This window comes from Malania oleifera, chromosome 8 (assembly GCF_029873635.1).
Source record: "Malania oleifera isolate guangnan ecotype guangnan chromosome 8, ASM2987363v1, whole genome shotgun sequence".
Lineage (NCBI taxonomy): Eukaryota > Viridiplantae > Streptophyta > Magnoliopsida > Santalales > Ximeniaceae > Malania > Malania oleifera.
This window is the reverse complement of record NC_080424.1, coordinates 57,180,967-57,198,283: the sequence shown is the minus strand read 5'-3', so window position 1 is coordinate 57,198,283 and position 17,317 is coordinate 57,180,967. Positions and strand designations below refer to the sequence as shown.

The following is a 17,317-nucleotide window of genomic DNA, read 5'->3' as shown; positions in this document are numbered from 1 at the left end:
TTTCTAAGTACTCTCAAAGAACCCTAAATGCTACAAATCACATGTAAGTATGTTTTTAGCTCCATGAAGTAACATGTAAATACAAGAGTTTACATAGTTGTATTAACCCAAACAAACCACTAGTCAAACTGTCTAGAGTAATACCAAGATATCGGCCATGCTATGCAAAGTTCACACAACTAATTCACTACATTGTTAGTGAACACAATAAAATCATGTAACTGAGAAGCCTATGCATGTGACACTAGATTATATAGATGTATGTAGAGGGTATAATATATATGTTAGCATGGCCTGGACAAATAGAGTTCACTAGAAATTTTTTTCAAAAAATTAAAAATGTGTCATTTGTATGCATAAAATGTGTCATGCAGTGTGCCACCCCCTACCCCTAACTTAGAACTTCAGTGTCCTCACTGAAGTGTAAAAAGAAAGATAGAACCTAGGCATGGGACGAGATAGTGCATAGTGCCAATAATATCAAACAGTGTACATGTAGTAAATACATATAAATCAATCACCACATGTATGCAAGGATACACTGAGGCACAAAAGACCAGAAGATCAACAACACCATGTACATTTCATTTCTTTTTAACTAAAGTTACATTATAGTGGAAATCAAAAACATGGTGGAGGAAGCAAAAAGAACAAGTCAAAAGTGTGTCACAACAGCACAATAAGCAAAGAAGCTCATTTGTTTTCCTAGTTACCCTCAGTTGCAGAATCTAAGTCCGAGACATGGAGCGGATTAGCATAGGAGCATAGACTACAGCTAGGAGCTCTTTCTCAGTAGTGGTGTAATTCAATTGTGCTCCCTGCAGAGTCTTACTAGCATAATAAATTACATAAGGTAACCTACTTACCCATTGACCCAGCACGACCTCGACAACATAGTCTGATGCATCACACATGATTTTGAAAGGAAAATTCCAATCAGGTGGCTGCATTATCGAGGTGGAAGAGAGCGGCGTCCTCAAAGTTTCAAATGTTTTAAGACAGACGTTATCAAACTCAAAGGGTGCATCTTTCATTAACAAGTTGGTCAATGGCCGTGAAATTATGCTAAAGTCCTTGACGAATCGCCAATAGAAATCAGCATGCCCTAAGAATGACCTCACCTGTTTAACATAAGTAGGGGTGAAAGTTTAGAAATAAGTTCTACTTTTGCCCTATCTACTTCAATCCCTCTATCGGATACAATATGTCCCAACATTATGCCCTCTTAGACCATGAAATGGCTCTTCTCCCAGCTCAGCACCAAATGTGTTTCCATGCATCTCGTGAGGACCTTAGAGAGATTGTCCAAACATGCATCGAAAGAGGGCCCAAACACGGAGAAGTCATCCATAAACACTTCAAGAAATTTTTCCACCTTTGAAATGTTGATGGGGCGTTGCATAGCCCAAAAGGCATCCTTCTATATGCAAAGGTCTCGAACAGACAGGTGAAGGTAGTCTCCTCCTAATCATTTGGGTGGACTGCGACCTGATTGTACCCAGAGTATCCATCCAAGAAGTAGTAGAAATTCTGTCCTGCTAACCTATCTAGGATTTGATCGATGAATGGTAATGTGAAGTGGTCCTTTTGGGTGAGGTTATTGAGTTTCCTATAGTCAATGCATACCTGCCAACCGTTGGTGACACGAGTGGGGATGCCTTCACCCTTATCATTCCCAATAATAATGATCCTGGATTTCTTCGGGACCACTTGCATGGGGTTCACGAATTCACTATCAAATATGGGAAATATGATCCTTGTGTCTAAGAGTTTAACACTTTCTTCAAAACCACTTCCTTCATATTGGGGTTAAGTCTCTATTGCATCTTATGGATGAGTTTAACATTTGGCTCGAGATGGATTTGGTGCATGCAAACAGAAGGGTCAATTCCCCTAGGGTCTGCCACTGACCATCTTATTGCTCTCATATGTTTCCATAGAACATGAATGAGCCTAGATTCCGGTGAGTTATCCAAGCTGGATGATATGATTACATGCATGGTTTCTAGGGGGGCCAAGAAAACATACTTAAGAGAAGATGGCAGAGGCTTTAATTCGAGTATTGGAGGGACCTTAATAGAAGGGTGTGATGGAACACTAGAGAGGGTAGGAAGGCTCTCAAACCGCGCTTTCTAAGGTCTCCCTTCCGATGTAGAGGCAGACTTACTCATGGTAGGGATTCAGGTGCATAGATCTTCTAAACTTGTTGAATGAGGTTGATGACATGGACACTTCTTCTCAGGGTAATCACCCAACGGAGTCGGGGATGCATCTTGTTCAACACCTTCATTGATCATATCAACATCCTTGCAAGGAATATTATTAGGTTGGTGTCGCAGAGTACGAAACACGTTAAGTCAGAGTTGTATGTTGCCAAAGGAAATGTCCATGATGTTTGTCCTACATTGAATACAGGCATTAGCAGTAGCTAAAAATGGTCGGCCCAAAAGTACCGGACGCAACTGCTGTGATGGCCCGATAGGTTCCATGTCTAGGACAAGGAAATCAGCAGGGTAAAAGAATTTATCTACCTTGACTAGGACATCCTTTATAATACCCCAGGGTCATTTTATAGATTGATCAGCAAAACGCAATGTGACCGGGGTTGGTTGAAAATCTCCTAAACTAGCTTTCTTATAGACCAAGTAGGGTAGGATGTTCACACTAGCTCCTAAGTCCAAAAAGGCCTTATTAATGATGCATGCATCTATTATACAGGAGATAGTGGCGGCCCTAGGGTCCTTAAGCTTGAGAAGAGCATACCCTAGAAAAATTGAGCTTACGGTTTCGGTTTGTTGGACTCCTTGATTCGAGTGCACCATTGATTCACACTTTTGAGTGCACAACTCCTTGAGGAACTTTTTACACTTAGGCATTTGTTTGATAACATCTAAGAGGAAAAGGTTATTCTTTGCTTTCCTAAAGGTGTTCATCATGGAATCTTCAATTTCTTCCTTTTTAGATTTCGAATTTGCCTGCAGGATAGCAGGATATAGTGCTGGATAAGCAAAGTGTGGCAATGTTTCTCTACTGGAGGCTGTGGAAACTTTGGGATTGTTCACCGAGTTATAAGAGTTTAATGTAGCATTCCTTTCTACTTCCATTATCTTCTCTACTTTTCCTTGCTCGACTTTTCTTTTACCCTCATGCTTACCTCCCCACCATTTTGCAAAGTGATTACCACCTAGGCCTGCTTATGACACGATGATGGTCCAATGTCTGTCTCTCTAAGATTCACTAGGGGTTGGTTTGACATCTTACTCTCATTTCTACGGCTCACAAAAGGAACTAGTTAGCCTATAGAAGCTTCTAGCTTGGCAATAGATTAAGAGTGAGAGTCAAGTAATTGCTTGTCCACCTAGTTATCAGTCTCAATGCCCTTAAGCGCTCTTAGCACCGTTTCTTGGAAAGTTTGATCATATTTAGGTTGAGATGCTGGTTGCTGATTAGGAGATGATCGAAGGGAGAGCATGAAGGGGTTCTGAGAGTTTTGGTTCGGGTGTGCAAATGTTGCATTAGGTGATATTTAAGGTCTTTTTCTTTGAAAGCCTAGGGCTTGTGGCCTTTAGGAGAAGTTAGGATGTCGTTTCCACCCAGGGTTATAGGTATTCAAATAAGGGTCGTTGGACGGCTTGTCATACCAATTGTGGGTGGCTTTCACTTCCTCTTGCACAAGCTCGGGTTGGGAATGCGCATGAGAACAATTATAACATGTATGGTAAAGGTCAGAGCAAATTGCACAAACCTCTGCACACACCATTTCCTACAGTCCTAAGGACAAGCACTGGTCTAATTTTTTGGATATGGCATACAGGGTAGGGGCTAGGTCCTGGCTTGTGGCCAACTCATAAACTCTTTTAGTTTTAGAGGTTGATGGATTGGGTAGCCTACGATTGGCAGCCATATGCTACTGAGAATTTTCAAACAAATTTTCAAAGAGAATCCAAACCTCATTCTCGTGCTTTGTGAGGACAGTACCTCCGCACGATGCATCAACCATGGACTTATCTCTCTTAGCTAACCCGTCGTAAAAATTTTGAACTAATTGCCACTTGGGGACTTGATGATGTGGGCATTTATGAAGTAAGTCTCTAAAACTCTCCTAGGTCTCAAAGAAAAGTTCCCCATCTGTTTGTGTGAAACTTGTGATTGCCCTTCGTAGGTGGTTAGTTTTCCCAATTGGGAAGTACTTTTTCAAAAATTTATGATGCATGGTGGCCTAGTTAGTCACCGAGTTCGGCTCTAAGGATGTCAATCAATATTTGGCCTTATCCTTTAGAGAGAATGGAAAAAGCTTAAGAAGAAGGGTGTCGTCAGTAAAATTAGGTATATGGATGGTGGAGAAAATCTCCAATAACTCATCCAGATGCTGATAAGGATTTTCAGTGGGGTTCCCATGAAAGTTGGGTAGCATCGAGATGATTAAAGTCTTAATCTCGAATTACACATCCTGGACATATGGAAACCAGATGCAAGACGGCGAGGTGTATGTATTGGGTACAAAGTAGTCCGTAAGAGGCCGAAGGGGTTGCTCTCCTACCACAGGTAGGCAGGGAGCTTGGGGTTCTGGGATTTGTTCAGCGGGAACCGGTGGGTTGTTTTCGGCCATGGCTTTCAGTTTAGACAACTCAGCCTTCTCTAGATTAGAGATAGGTTTCCTAAGGGATCTAAGGGATTTTTCAATATTAGGATCTATGGGAATTATCTCAGGTTCCAGAGAATGCAAACCAAACATACACACTTTTAAGCACAAAGATTCAAACTTCAGAAATAGTAAACAAAAAAATAATGAAAATAATAAAAATAACAAAGAAAATGAAGATAAAAGGAGAGCAAATCAAAAGAACAAGGCAATAATACCCTAAATTAGAAGTTGGTTCATAACAGTAGCCAAGTTCCCTGGCAACGACACCAAAATTTGGTAGAATTGCCAAGGCTTGGATCCTTAACTACCAAAGATAAAATTTATATAACCTAACTGATCCCAAGTTCAGTAGAAAGTGGGTAAGTCAGGTGTTGATCCACGAAGACTTAAAGTACTGTTATGAGACCTCTTCCAAATTAGTTTACTATAGCATTGTATAAAAGAGAAGTAAAAAGGTCATATTTTTCAATGGGTGAAGTCTAACAATCTACTAGAAAGCATGTAAAAGAAAGCAAATAAATCCAAGTTAACCCTACTCCTACAAAGTAGTGTTTATACATGAATATAGTTTAGGATGTTGTTTTGCGTAATCTAAGTTTAGTGAGTTTACCGTACTAAACTAACCGGAACCCAGCTAAACAATCTAAGGAGTCGTTCAATGGCATAAAATAGCAAGGGTGCACCAGCCGTCCGGAGCACGGTCGGAAACTAGAGTATACTCTATCAAAAACGATCACGAGAACCTCAATGGGAGACTGTAGCCTAATACGTGTACTTGACTGAAGCAATAGAGGTGCTAATCCTGTCACTAAACATCATCATCATCCAAACAATAAATGAAAGCAATAAATTAAAATAGTAAAGAGAAAGCATATAAAAAGATCATCCCTTTGCATTCATCACATCTATCACTAATGTCAGGAAGTACAAAAGAAGATCGTGTAATATACACGGAAGCACAAGAATGCCACCGATTATCACAGGTTGTCAGACACTTCATGCGCAGATTGAAACAGGAATTGAAATCTACTTTACTCCTAATCTAAAATGGCTCTCAATGACATCTTAAGTCTGTCACTAACCTAAGAGAGGCCAAAGAGGAACCCAGAGCTCGTGTTCGTAGCGAATACTTATAGGCTCTAGGGTTTACAAGGTTTGTTTTACAAGTTAGGAAAGTTTACAGCAAATCTCACGTAGAAGATCATCGTTGTCGAACAAGTCGCCCCTATGTCATTATTGTGCGTGCCCTAGTCAACACTTGTGGGAAATCAGGAATTTGAATCTTCAATGTCTTCAACTGTGTCGCACCTTAGGTCTTGCTGGTCAAGTTGATGATCGAGACTTGCAAGATCTCGATATTCAGGAAATCTCAAGAACTCAACATAGTCACCCCTTAAGGTCTTTTGGTCGAACACTTCATCGAGGCTCTCGGTAATTCTGCTCTCAATTCTGTCTCAGTATCTCGACGTGGTCACCGTGGAGAGTCACTTGGTCGAGGGCTTGGTCGAACCTTGCAGCTTTTTGATCTGAGTCTGAACCTTGGAGTTTGGGGTGGAAGACTAAGTCGCCCCTGTGTGTTGCTAGTCGCACCACCTGATCAAGCATAATATTTTTGTCCCTTGATAATCTAATGCTTCATGAGCTTGGCTAGCATTTGATTTGATCTTTGAGTCCTCCAAATCCTCCATGGCTTCTCATAATGCCTAACTCCATGGTTTTAACCTGTTTTTCCTGATAAGACAAATAAATCTTGCATAGCTCTGAACAATAATAACTCTGGGCAATTACATAGTAAAATGAGGATAAACAGAGATAAATGAGAGTCTAAAATCATGCATTTTAAGGACTCATCATAATGCATTCATAGCGATTGAATTTACTTGTAACATCTTATGGTCATTGTCGGTCATCACTTTTTCTTCTTTAGGTATTTCTTTACCATCCACGATTTTAGTGGGGTTAAGGTCACCAAGTGTGACAACTTTCCAAGTTTTCCAATCCATAGGTTGTAAATAAATTCTCATTCTTTATTTCCAAAAGATGTGGTTTACACCGCAGAAAAATAGGTGGTCTAGATGAGGATTGATCCTCAGTAAAGGGAGATACTCTTAGGTGTGACATAGGGATCTTTATGTAGCTTCTAGTTTAAGATTTACTACAACCTAACGCTTTGATACCAATTGAGAAGTAAGGTATACTCCCAAGAGGTGGGGTGAATTGGGTTTTTAAAATTTCTTTGGAAACTTTAATATAGTATATCCATTTTCATATTAAATTAATTATAATCACACAAGTATAATTGATTTGCAATGATCAACACTCAGTCCAAGATTTAGTATTTATTGTTAAATGATGATAAAGGTTAGAACTTCAATATTTAGAATTTAGATTTTCAATATATCAATCCAATCAATAAGGTAAACTTGATTTCACAATATGAAACAAAATAAAAATTTTAGCAAGCTTCCAAAGTTCATATTTTGATATCAAATGAGTTACTTGAGTTTAAGTATATTAATGAACTTTGATATTTATCAATGTACTTTCTTTAATCAAGATTTCCGCAATCAATGTATTTTCTTTAATCAAAGTTTCCGCAATTCCCAATAACTTATTTAATTTTTAGAAATTAAGCGAACATCCACGTAATTTATATATGTAGAAAATTAAAGAGATTAGGGAAGAGAAAGACACCGAAATTTTACGAGGTTCGGCTATACCCGCCTATGTCCTCGCCTTAGGAAAACCACCCAAGGATTTCATTATGCTACTCTCTTAACCAAGTGGAGCAAACTGTTTACACACTCCTTCTAGTAGGATAGAGCCCTCCTCTCCAAGCAATACCCCACGTTCGGTAACAATTCAACAATCCAGAACCATAAAAAACAACAAGAGAAACGAGAACAATTCTTATGTACAAAGAAACTTTCTCAACAAGAGCAGATTGGTACAAGTTAAAACAAATATACTTCCATCAAATTCAATATAGAAGGATGAAGCTCAAGAATTTATCACCAAGGTTCTTTCTTATATTGAGAAACTCAGTAGAAAAGCAAAGAACCGTAGGCTTTGATCAGCAAATTTTTAGTAGAAAACTTCAGCAAGAGTTTTAGCAAGATAGCTTTTGAAAGAATAGAAAGTATTATGCTTGATTACTGATTGTATGTATTGGTGTCTTTAATCCTTTGATATAACATGTATTTATAGATGGAAAAAGTTTAATTTTCGTATTCCCCAAGTTACTTAGAGTGTTTCCCAAGTTTTTATAAAGTTTGGGGTTCAAGCAATCTATTTTGGAAACTTTTCTTCGCTGTTTAAATTTGAATTTTATGAAGGTCAGACAACTGGACTATCAGGGTCAGTCGCCTGATCTTTTAAAAACTAGTAAAATTTCAAAGTTAGAATGGGATCAATCACCTGGACTCATAGGTTTAGTCAATTGGGCCTATTCTGTTTCCCAAATATTTCAGCATAAAAAGGTCAGTTGCCTAACTAGAACAGGTCAGTCGCTTGATCATGCAAAACTCCATAATTTTTTATTTTCAAGATTTTGATTCTTCAATTTTTGAAAAACTTCAATATAATTGAAAAAACATTTTTTTGGGTTTTTAAAAATTGGTCTCTAAGTCAATAAAAGATTCCTAAGAGCTTCATTCATTCATATTGAAATGTTTGAAGTACTTACATGAGACTTCTTAAATACTATGACTCTTCTAGTCACTAAGTATTCATTGTATAGCTTCCATTCTTCATATTGAGCTTGACTTTTAGCTTTGTATTTAGCTTCATGAAATCTTGTCACATTAAGTTCAAGCTTTTCACAAACTTTGTCAAGCACTTTGATGTTGGTCACTTGAGTCACTTGATCTTAATACTTGAGTTACCTGAAACATCATCACTTAACCAAACATGTTAAGTTTCCTTAATTTGTTATCATCAAAATAAGATTCGTAAGCCTTGTTAGGCCAACAGAAATATATAGAAAAACACAATCATGTAGATTATATGAAAGCAATAAAATAATGACACGAAAAATTACGTGGTTCGGCAATGCCTACATCCACGAAAGCAAACGAAAAGACACTTAGTGTTACAACATACAACATTGTATATATATAACCCTCTTCAACCCCCGGAGGTTCTCCCCCCCCCCCCCCAAAAAAAAAACCCAACCTATTAAACTTCCCAATTCAAAATTTGAAAAACAACGTTGAGTAACTGTGCAAAACCATCGATGATTTTGTTGACTTTTTTAGTCCGATTCCTATTTTGATGCTGACAAAGCACCAGTATCTTATATGTGTATTCAGTTTGTAAAAAGATTCATATTTTAGCACACACATAAGGTAAGGGAAATGGAAGTTAGAAAGGACTTAAAACACATATACTCTTGGCGTATTCCATGGAAGAAAGAAGAGCAATATAAAAGGAAGAAGAAGACATTTTAGTTGTAAATGCATTTGGTTTTGAAATGTCTGTAATAATGCATATCATGCATGATGGGAATGACAAGCTCAACAAAGACCGTAGACTACCCTTAGGTTCCCTAAACCTTTCATGAAAGATCCCCTAAACCAAAAAGTCATGCGCATACAGGGGTGAATTCTTTTTGGGTCAAAATCGAGACAAAACTTAAATTTACAAAACCTTAGTCGACCGACTTTGCATTTTTAGGCTTAATTAAAAGCCTTGATCAACCAACCTATGTGCGTTATAAACGCCTCAATCGACCAAACCCTTACAATTAGGCTAATTACGAAGCCTCGGCCAACCGACCCTAAAATGAACACATCATCCTCGGTCAACCGAACCTTTAGGTTTAACTTTTCTAGCGTACTCATCCAACCGACCTAATGACCTAAGAATAGACTGGTTGACCAAACCTGTGAAGGTTTGGAACTCACCCTTGGCTCAACTGACCGACTCTTATCTCAGTTGACTAAGCCTTGTTTTATTTTGAAAATGCTAGAGGGCTCAGTCGACCAGCCTTGTGCTCGGTCAATCGAACCACTAGGGTTCGCACTGTTCTAATGCATAAACTTTTTCTAAAATTACCTCCGTGTCCCCAACAATAAAAAATCTTGGGAATTCCATATATACCCCTTCATTATTTTAGATTAGCAACTAATTAGCAAAAAGATTAACAAAACATTTTCTCTCAAAATTTTTTGTGCTATTTCTTGCTATATTACTCACTTCTAAGCATACACTTCCAAAATCTCTTTTCTTACATTATTGCTTGCATATTCATTTAAGAAAGAAAGCATATAACTCACCTTCTTCATTTGCACATTGATTGTGACTTGAATCTAGGTTAAGAGTTCATTATTGTGAGTACTTCAACATTTAGTTCAAAGCTTAAACTCTCTCATTTTTGCATCGTTGAATATTATTTTTGAGAGTAAGCTTGAGTTCTTTGCATTGTATTTTACTCATAAATACTTATTAGAAAAAACTTTATATTTGCTTGTGAATCTTTGCATCCTCATTGCAAGATTCAAAAGCTTACATTTTGATATTGATAAAATTGTTTTTTGCAAGCTTAAACCCTAGTTTCTACTGTGCTTGATATTTGAGAAATATTGTTGAGATATTTGCTTAGGGTTTTAAAGACTCTTTGATAATACATATAATAAAGATATATCTTGAAATCAAAGATCTAACTCTCACACACTCATATACTCATATTATTGAGAGTTAACATCTAAGTTTACCGAAATCTCACTTATATTGTTGTACATCACTTGCTTATTATAAGAAGCATTTATTTGTACAAAATTTATTGATTAAAATAAATAACACAATATACGTTGCCCCAACCACCTTAATATAAATCTAACACAGAAGTGCTCTAGTTTTAAAAAAAATTTAAAATTCCAGTTGTCAAATTATATTTAATTAATAACACTTTTTAGTATATTGACAATTTTAGTGTAAATTTGTCTTTATCTCAATGTAATATTGTTTTTCAAAATAATTAGAAAATCAAACATAAATATCCCGTGTATAAAGTGTTAAAAAAGTTAAACTAATATTATGATTATGGATATAACATAGACTTAATAGAACTTAACCTTTATTATCCTTTAGCTTCATAGTAAAAAAAAAAAAGAATTAGGCCCTATAATTTATTTAGGAGGGACAACCTTCATTCCATAAATTCTCCTTTTTCCTACCCCTTGTCGGGGTTTAATAAAAATAGAAAAACAGTGCCAATGTTTTCACGTGGGCCAAACAGGGTATTGGGCCTGTGGACCTTGAATTTGGATTCCATCCAAAATTTTCCCGAAAGCCAATCATGGATTACGTTTTGCATTTAGGGCGCGTGATGAATGCCACCTCGTGCACATGATTAATAGGGTCCAATGGAACAGCCATGCACGATGATGCCTTGAGCTCCACGCACTCCAACGGCCTGCTCGAACATGAAACGGCTGTCCATTAAGAGACATTTATGAGGCTATGTTTGGGGGAATGAAATTAAAAGTTTATATTTGTATTAGAGCATGTGGTAAAATTGGATTTGAATTTGAAATTCCCAGACACAATCTAACTAAAACCTATATAGTCCAAATGAAATTCCAAGTTCATGTTGATGTACCATCTTTGAAAATCAGTCACAAATTAAATATATTTTGGACGAATCCTGAAAAAAAAATAGAATAGGAATTTGGAGGCAAAGAATACCTGACAAACAGATTTTCATAAGCTTGTAAATACGCTGATCAGTAAAATGTAAGATATTCACTATCAATGTATGTCTCAATAATTGAGTCTTCAAGTTGTGTTTTATTATGCACATAGTTTTTTAGAGTTGATAAGAACTTATGCATTTTACATAATTTTATAATGCATGTAAATTAAAAAAAAAATTATATACAAATTGTTTATTTATTAAAGTTACCTCTCAATTGGATACATCCAACGATATTGCGCTAGTTTTGCAATTATAGTCTCCCTCAGTAAATGAATAGATATGTCGACCATAACATCAAAGAATTTTGAGAGAAATATTTTCTCCACCTTGCATAATATGACAACTATGTCCTCTCTAACCTCTCACATACATCTGATTTCAATTTCTTTAAGCAAAATTTTTAAAATAATATTCTCAACTCAATCAACGTTGAACGAACATGACAGTCATGACTTTTTATTTCTAATATCTTACTTTTCTTTGGTTGGATGCATATCCATCAGGGAACTTCATTAATTTCATCCATTCAAAGAAATTATTTTCTTTCATCCTTCGAAAATGCATAACATGTTAATGGTATGAGAAACTTGTTACTATCACGAATTAGGTGCAACTCATGTCATATTCCCATCTCTTCGTCCAATTTAACTCCATGTCATTGCATTTCCTCTTTCTATTGTCCGATGCTTTCCTAAATTTGATATATTTTGTCAACTTCGACTATTTTAATATCTTTTTTCCCACTTGTCGACATTGGGCTCAGTTGACTTGTTTGGTTGTCAACATGTTTGGTGACCATTTGAAAATCAAGCAAGTATAGACAACCAAACCATTGATTCTCTAACTTACCTATTTTTCTTAAAAAAATGGAGTCGTCAGTTTATTTTAGTTTTAAAAAGACAAATAATGGAAAACATTTTTAAAAAGAGATTTCGGTTGGAGAGTACCATATGTAAGGTAATACCTTTAACTCCTTTTTGATGGAATTTAAAGAACTAACATCATATAATATTCATTCTATGAATGGTTACCATTGTGTGTATGTATTCCCTTTTTGAAAAAATGATCATTTAAAATATGAAATACAAGTTGCAATAATGGTTGGTTAAGCCTTCTATTCATTTTTTATTTTATTACAAAAATATTATATAATTTATTTGATTATACACTAACCCTGTATACAAGAGGTTTAGAAATTATATAAAATACTCTTATAGAAAATTTTGGAGGAAAATCCTCCAAAACCCCCAATTTACTGATCTTCCCCATCCTTCTTTAGCATCAAATAAAATCGTCGAAAGTTTCAGCTGTAGTGCCTTCATTATTAATATTATTATTATTAAACAATAGACAATGAATAAAATTCAAAAGCATGACCAGCCATATGTTATTTTCCAAAAAAAAAAACAGAGAAATACAAAAGCAGGATGTTCCATAGGACCAGCAGATTAAAGTACTATGAGAATGCACCAATTGTTGATGGATGGAGAGGAGGAAGGGATGTCAATATATGTGTGTGTGTGTGTGTGTGGTGCAGTAGATGCATAGAGAAGACGACTAACAATGGACTTTGACAACTAATTTGCAGCTATATAAAATAATATCTACTTATTCATTCATTCATTTTCACACTTGATTTAGAAGACAAATAACAGCAATAACAAAGGATGAAAAAATTCAAAAGATGAGGAGCCGATTTTGAAACACTTACCGCTAAAATAAAAATAAAAAAAAAATCTCAAAACACCAAAACCTAATTCCCAGCTGTGATGGAGATCTCCTCACAATGGGCAAGAGTAAAAACAGTAAAATTTGTGTAGATCGAGGGGGAGGTCTCCTCACGATGGGCGAAACCCTAGAAAAAGTAAAATTTGAGCAGAATAAGAGGGAGATATCCTCATGATCTTCGGGATTTGCCATTGCACTTGTGATACAAGTTACATTTTCATTTTTTTCAAGCGAAAATTTCGGTCACAGATTTTTGCAAAATTTCTAGAAGGGATTTCTGGGTCTAAAAAGCGAAGAACAGAGAGAGAGAGAGAGAGATGTGAGTGCTGGGTTCAAATAATCGGAGGACCGGCAGGACACTTGCCGCTGCATCAAATCGATCGCCGATGGCCTTGCAAATGCCAACTTCAAAACCTTTTCATGGTCTTCTCCAAATTTTTGGATCTGAGGCAAAGAACTGAGAAAGAGAAAGATGTGCGTGGGAGATAGTGAGGGAGAGAGATGTGGGTTTCCTTGTTTTAAATTATTATTATTATTATTATTATTTTCACATGAACATCTTTAGCTGTTAAGGAAACAGCATTAACACCGTTTCCTAATGGGAGAGAGACATCAACTGGGCCCCACACGCCATGTATCAAAATTCTAAGTGGGGCTGTCAAAACGAACGGGCGAGCGGGTGGGGTGGGTTGGGCTGGGTCCGAGCAGGCCGCGAACGGAACAAATCAATTAAATGGGTGACACACGTCAATTCTAATTCACCCGTTTAATAAATGAACAGATCACGGATCATCCGTTTTAAAAAATATATATTATGTTGGTCTAGTAATATATATTTTCAATTTATAAATTATTTAATGGACATTTGATATCATGTACAAAGAAAAAGTTTGTTTCCATCATTGCTATCTTTTTTTTTTTTTTTTATTACATAGGAATTTCAACCACCAACAAATCCTTCGGACCTCCTAGTGCAGCACCAAACTTACGGATCAGCACTCTCCCCCTAGATCTCGATAATCAAGTAAAGTCCGAAATGCGGACACGGCTTCCGTGCATCAATTGGACGTTCGGTCAACCCGACTCCCGAGACACATCTCCATTACCATCCACGGTCTCTGTTGGCTCACAAAGAACTCTCGCCATCTACGGTCCCCACTGGCTCACAGAGCGAACTCTCACCATTCACGGTTTCCGCTGGCTCACAAAGTAAATTTTTATTATTCACAAGTACCGTTGGTTCCGTGAGTGTATCTACCTGAAATTAAACTTCCGATACTCCTTCTTACGTGCTGATGTCTTTCCACCGCGCCATGCCCTTGGGGGCTCCATCATTGATACTTTGACTAATACTCTACCGGTTGCATTTGAATTAACTATATCAAACATTATTCAAATAGATTTAGAAGAAAAATGTTTCAACGGTTTAGAACAATTTGTAAAGAGAAATAAAACTATTTTAACAAATATATAATTGAACAACATCACTTTTATAATGATACTAATATTTTTTTTTGTATACTTTCTTTGTAAGTTAATTGTGCAAAACCTTATAGTTGAAAATTTATTCTATGTTGTTACTCTAAGTTTATAGTTTATTAAAATTCTAAATTATTCTCAAAATTTACTTTTTAGACAATGGTTGTTGAATGTCAAATTTGGGAAAAGATTTTTTACTATTATGTTATTCAACATTACAAGGGTGTATTTATACACATGAGTTAAGGAACAAGATCCCAAAATTACTCCTGAATATCTACTCTAGAATAATCACACAATAAATAAAAAGTGGAAAGTGTAGATATTTCTTTAATACTCTCCCTCAAGTTGGAGCATGGAGATCCGTAATGCCCAACTTGCATGATAAGTTTTGGAAATATTTACGATACAAAGCTTTGGTGAAGATATCAACAAGTTGATTGTGGGTAGGAATATGCTTAGTGAATAAGAGGTCAGTCCGTAACTTTTCACGAACAATATGACAATCGATTTCTATATATTTTGTACGTTTGTGGAAAATAGGATTTTGGGCAATGTGAAGAGCCGCTTGATTGTCACAATATAAGAGCATAGACTGGGAATGCGGTATACCAAGATCATTTAAAAGAGTTTTGAGTCATGTAAGTTCACAAGTAGTGGTAGCAAGCGCTCGGTACTCAACTTCGGCAGAGGAGCGAGACATGATTGTTTGTTTCTTAGTGTGTCGGGAAATTGGACTAGTATCCAACTGAATGAAAAAACTAGTGGTGGAGTGGTGAGTGAGGGGACAACCAGCCCAATCCGAATCAGAATAGGAGGGAACTTGAAGAGTGTTGGCAATAGGAAAAAATAAGCCCTGGTCTGGAGATGCCTTAATGTATCGAATAACACGGATAGTAACATTATAATGTGGTTGTTTAGGCTGGTGCATAAATTGACTGAGAATATTGACTGAAAATACAATACCGGGACAAGTGATGATGAGATATATCAAACGTCCAACGAGTCGCTAAAACGAGCTTGGATCGAAGAGAAGACCACCATTAGTATTATTGAGCTTAAGATTTTATTCAATGGGAAAGTGGGCAGGATGAGCATCAAGATGACCGCTATCAGTGAGGATGTCAAGAGCATATTTTCGTTGATTAAGAAATATACCAGTGGGAGAGCGAGCAACTTCAAGGCCAAGGAAATATTTCAATTTGCCAAGATCCTTTAATTTGAATTTTTAAGCAAACATGACTTTGAAAACATTAATATCAGAGATATCATTGTCTGCCATGAGAATGTCATCAACATAAATAAGTACGAGAGTAAAATACTCCTCGATAGTGGGTGAAAAGAGGGTGATCGGCCTAAGATTGAGTGAAACCCTCAGCAAGTAAAATAGAAGATAATTTAGAGAACCAATTGCGAGAGGCTTGCTTAAGGCTGTAAAGGGATTTCTGAAGACGACAAACACGAGTCTCCCCCTATTTGCAATAACCCGGTGGAGGGGTCATATAAACCTCCTCATCGAGGTCACCATGGAGAAAAGCATTGTTGACGTCCAATTGAAGGAGATGTCAATTTCGAGTTGTAGCCATTGTAAGAACACACCTAATAGTAACAAGTTTAGCAACAGGAGCAAAAGTGTCATGATAATCCAAACCTTTTACCTTAGTATAGCCCTTGGCCACCAAGCGAGCTTTGTGTTGCTCTATGGATCCATCGGCTCGAATATTTGTTTTGAACACCCATTTACAGCCAAATGGTTTTTTTCCAGGGGGAAGGTGTTGAAGAACCCATGTATGATTGGTTTCTAAGGTTTGGATTTCAGAAGCCATGACATCATGCCAATGTAGGTGTAGCACAGCTTGAGAATATGAGGTGGGTTTGGGATGTTGAGACATAACAGAAAGAAAAGCCAAATGTTGATTAGAAAAACAATGATAAGATAAAAAGGAGGAGAGACAATGAACTGTACCTGAGGAACATCTTGAAACTTGTGAAGCCATGGAGGACTTTGGTAAAATAGGGCAGATATAATCATCCAAGTAAGAGGGATATGTGATAGCTCATTTGGGTCATGAAGAAATGGGTGGAGGGGGTGGTGGGGAAGGGGGTAAGGGTGAGGGTGTCGGTGAGGAGACCAAGGGAGAAGGAGGGAAAGATGAGGGGCTAGGGTTAGGTTGGGTAGATAAAGCATAGGAAGGGTGTGTATCAGGAATATGAAGGGGAAAGACTGGAGAAGATGTAGGAGTTGTAGTTATAAGATGATAGGGAAAAACATTTTCTTCAAAAGTGACATCATAGGAGATGAGAATTTTTTTGTTTTTAAGATTGTATACACGATAAGCCTTATGATGAGTAGGATAATCTAAGAAAACACATCTAAGAGCACAAGGAGAGAATTTATCGTGATGTTGGCAAGCGGTTTGGGCATAGCACAAGCACCCAAACACTCGCAAGTGTGTATATGATAGTGCTGAACAAAAAGTTCATAAGGGGACTTATGATTGAGACTGGGTAGAGGAGTGTGGTTAATTAAATAAGTGGCTATGAGAATGCATTCACCCCAAAAAGTGATGAGAAGATTAGTTTGAAAACGTAAACACTGAGCCACATTAAGAAGATGACTATGTTTAAGCTCAGCAACACCATTCTATTGAGGTGTATCCACACATGTGCGCTCATAAAGAATGCCTTGATCATGGAAAAAGGTTTGAAGTGGAGTGAATAGAAATTCTCTACCATTATCAGTGCGCACGTGCTTAATAGTGCAATTG

General features: G+C 37.0%; 1 non-coding gene across 1 annotated transcript; it reads left to right on the top strand.

Annotated features, from left to right (window-relative positions):
- The first annotated feature begins 4,058 nt into the window (after window positions 1-4,058).
- On the top strand, window positions 4,059-4,164 carry LOC131163157 (small nucleolar RNA R71). The gene has a single exon (XR_009138936.1). It is a non-coding gene; the product is annotated as a small nucleolar RNA R71 (small nucleolar RNA).
- The last annotated feature ends 13,153 nt before the right edge of the window (window positions 4,165-17,317 follow it).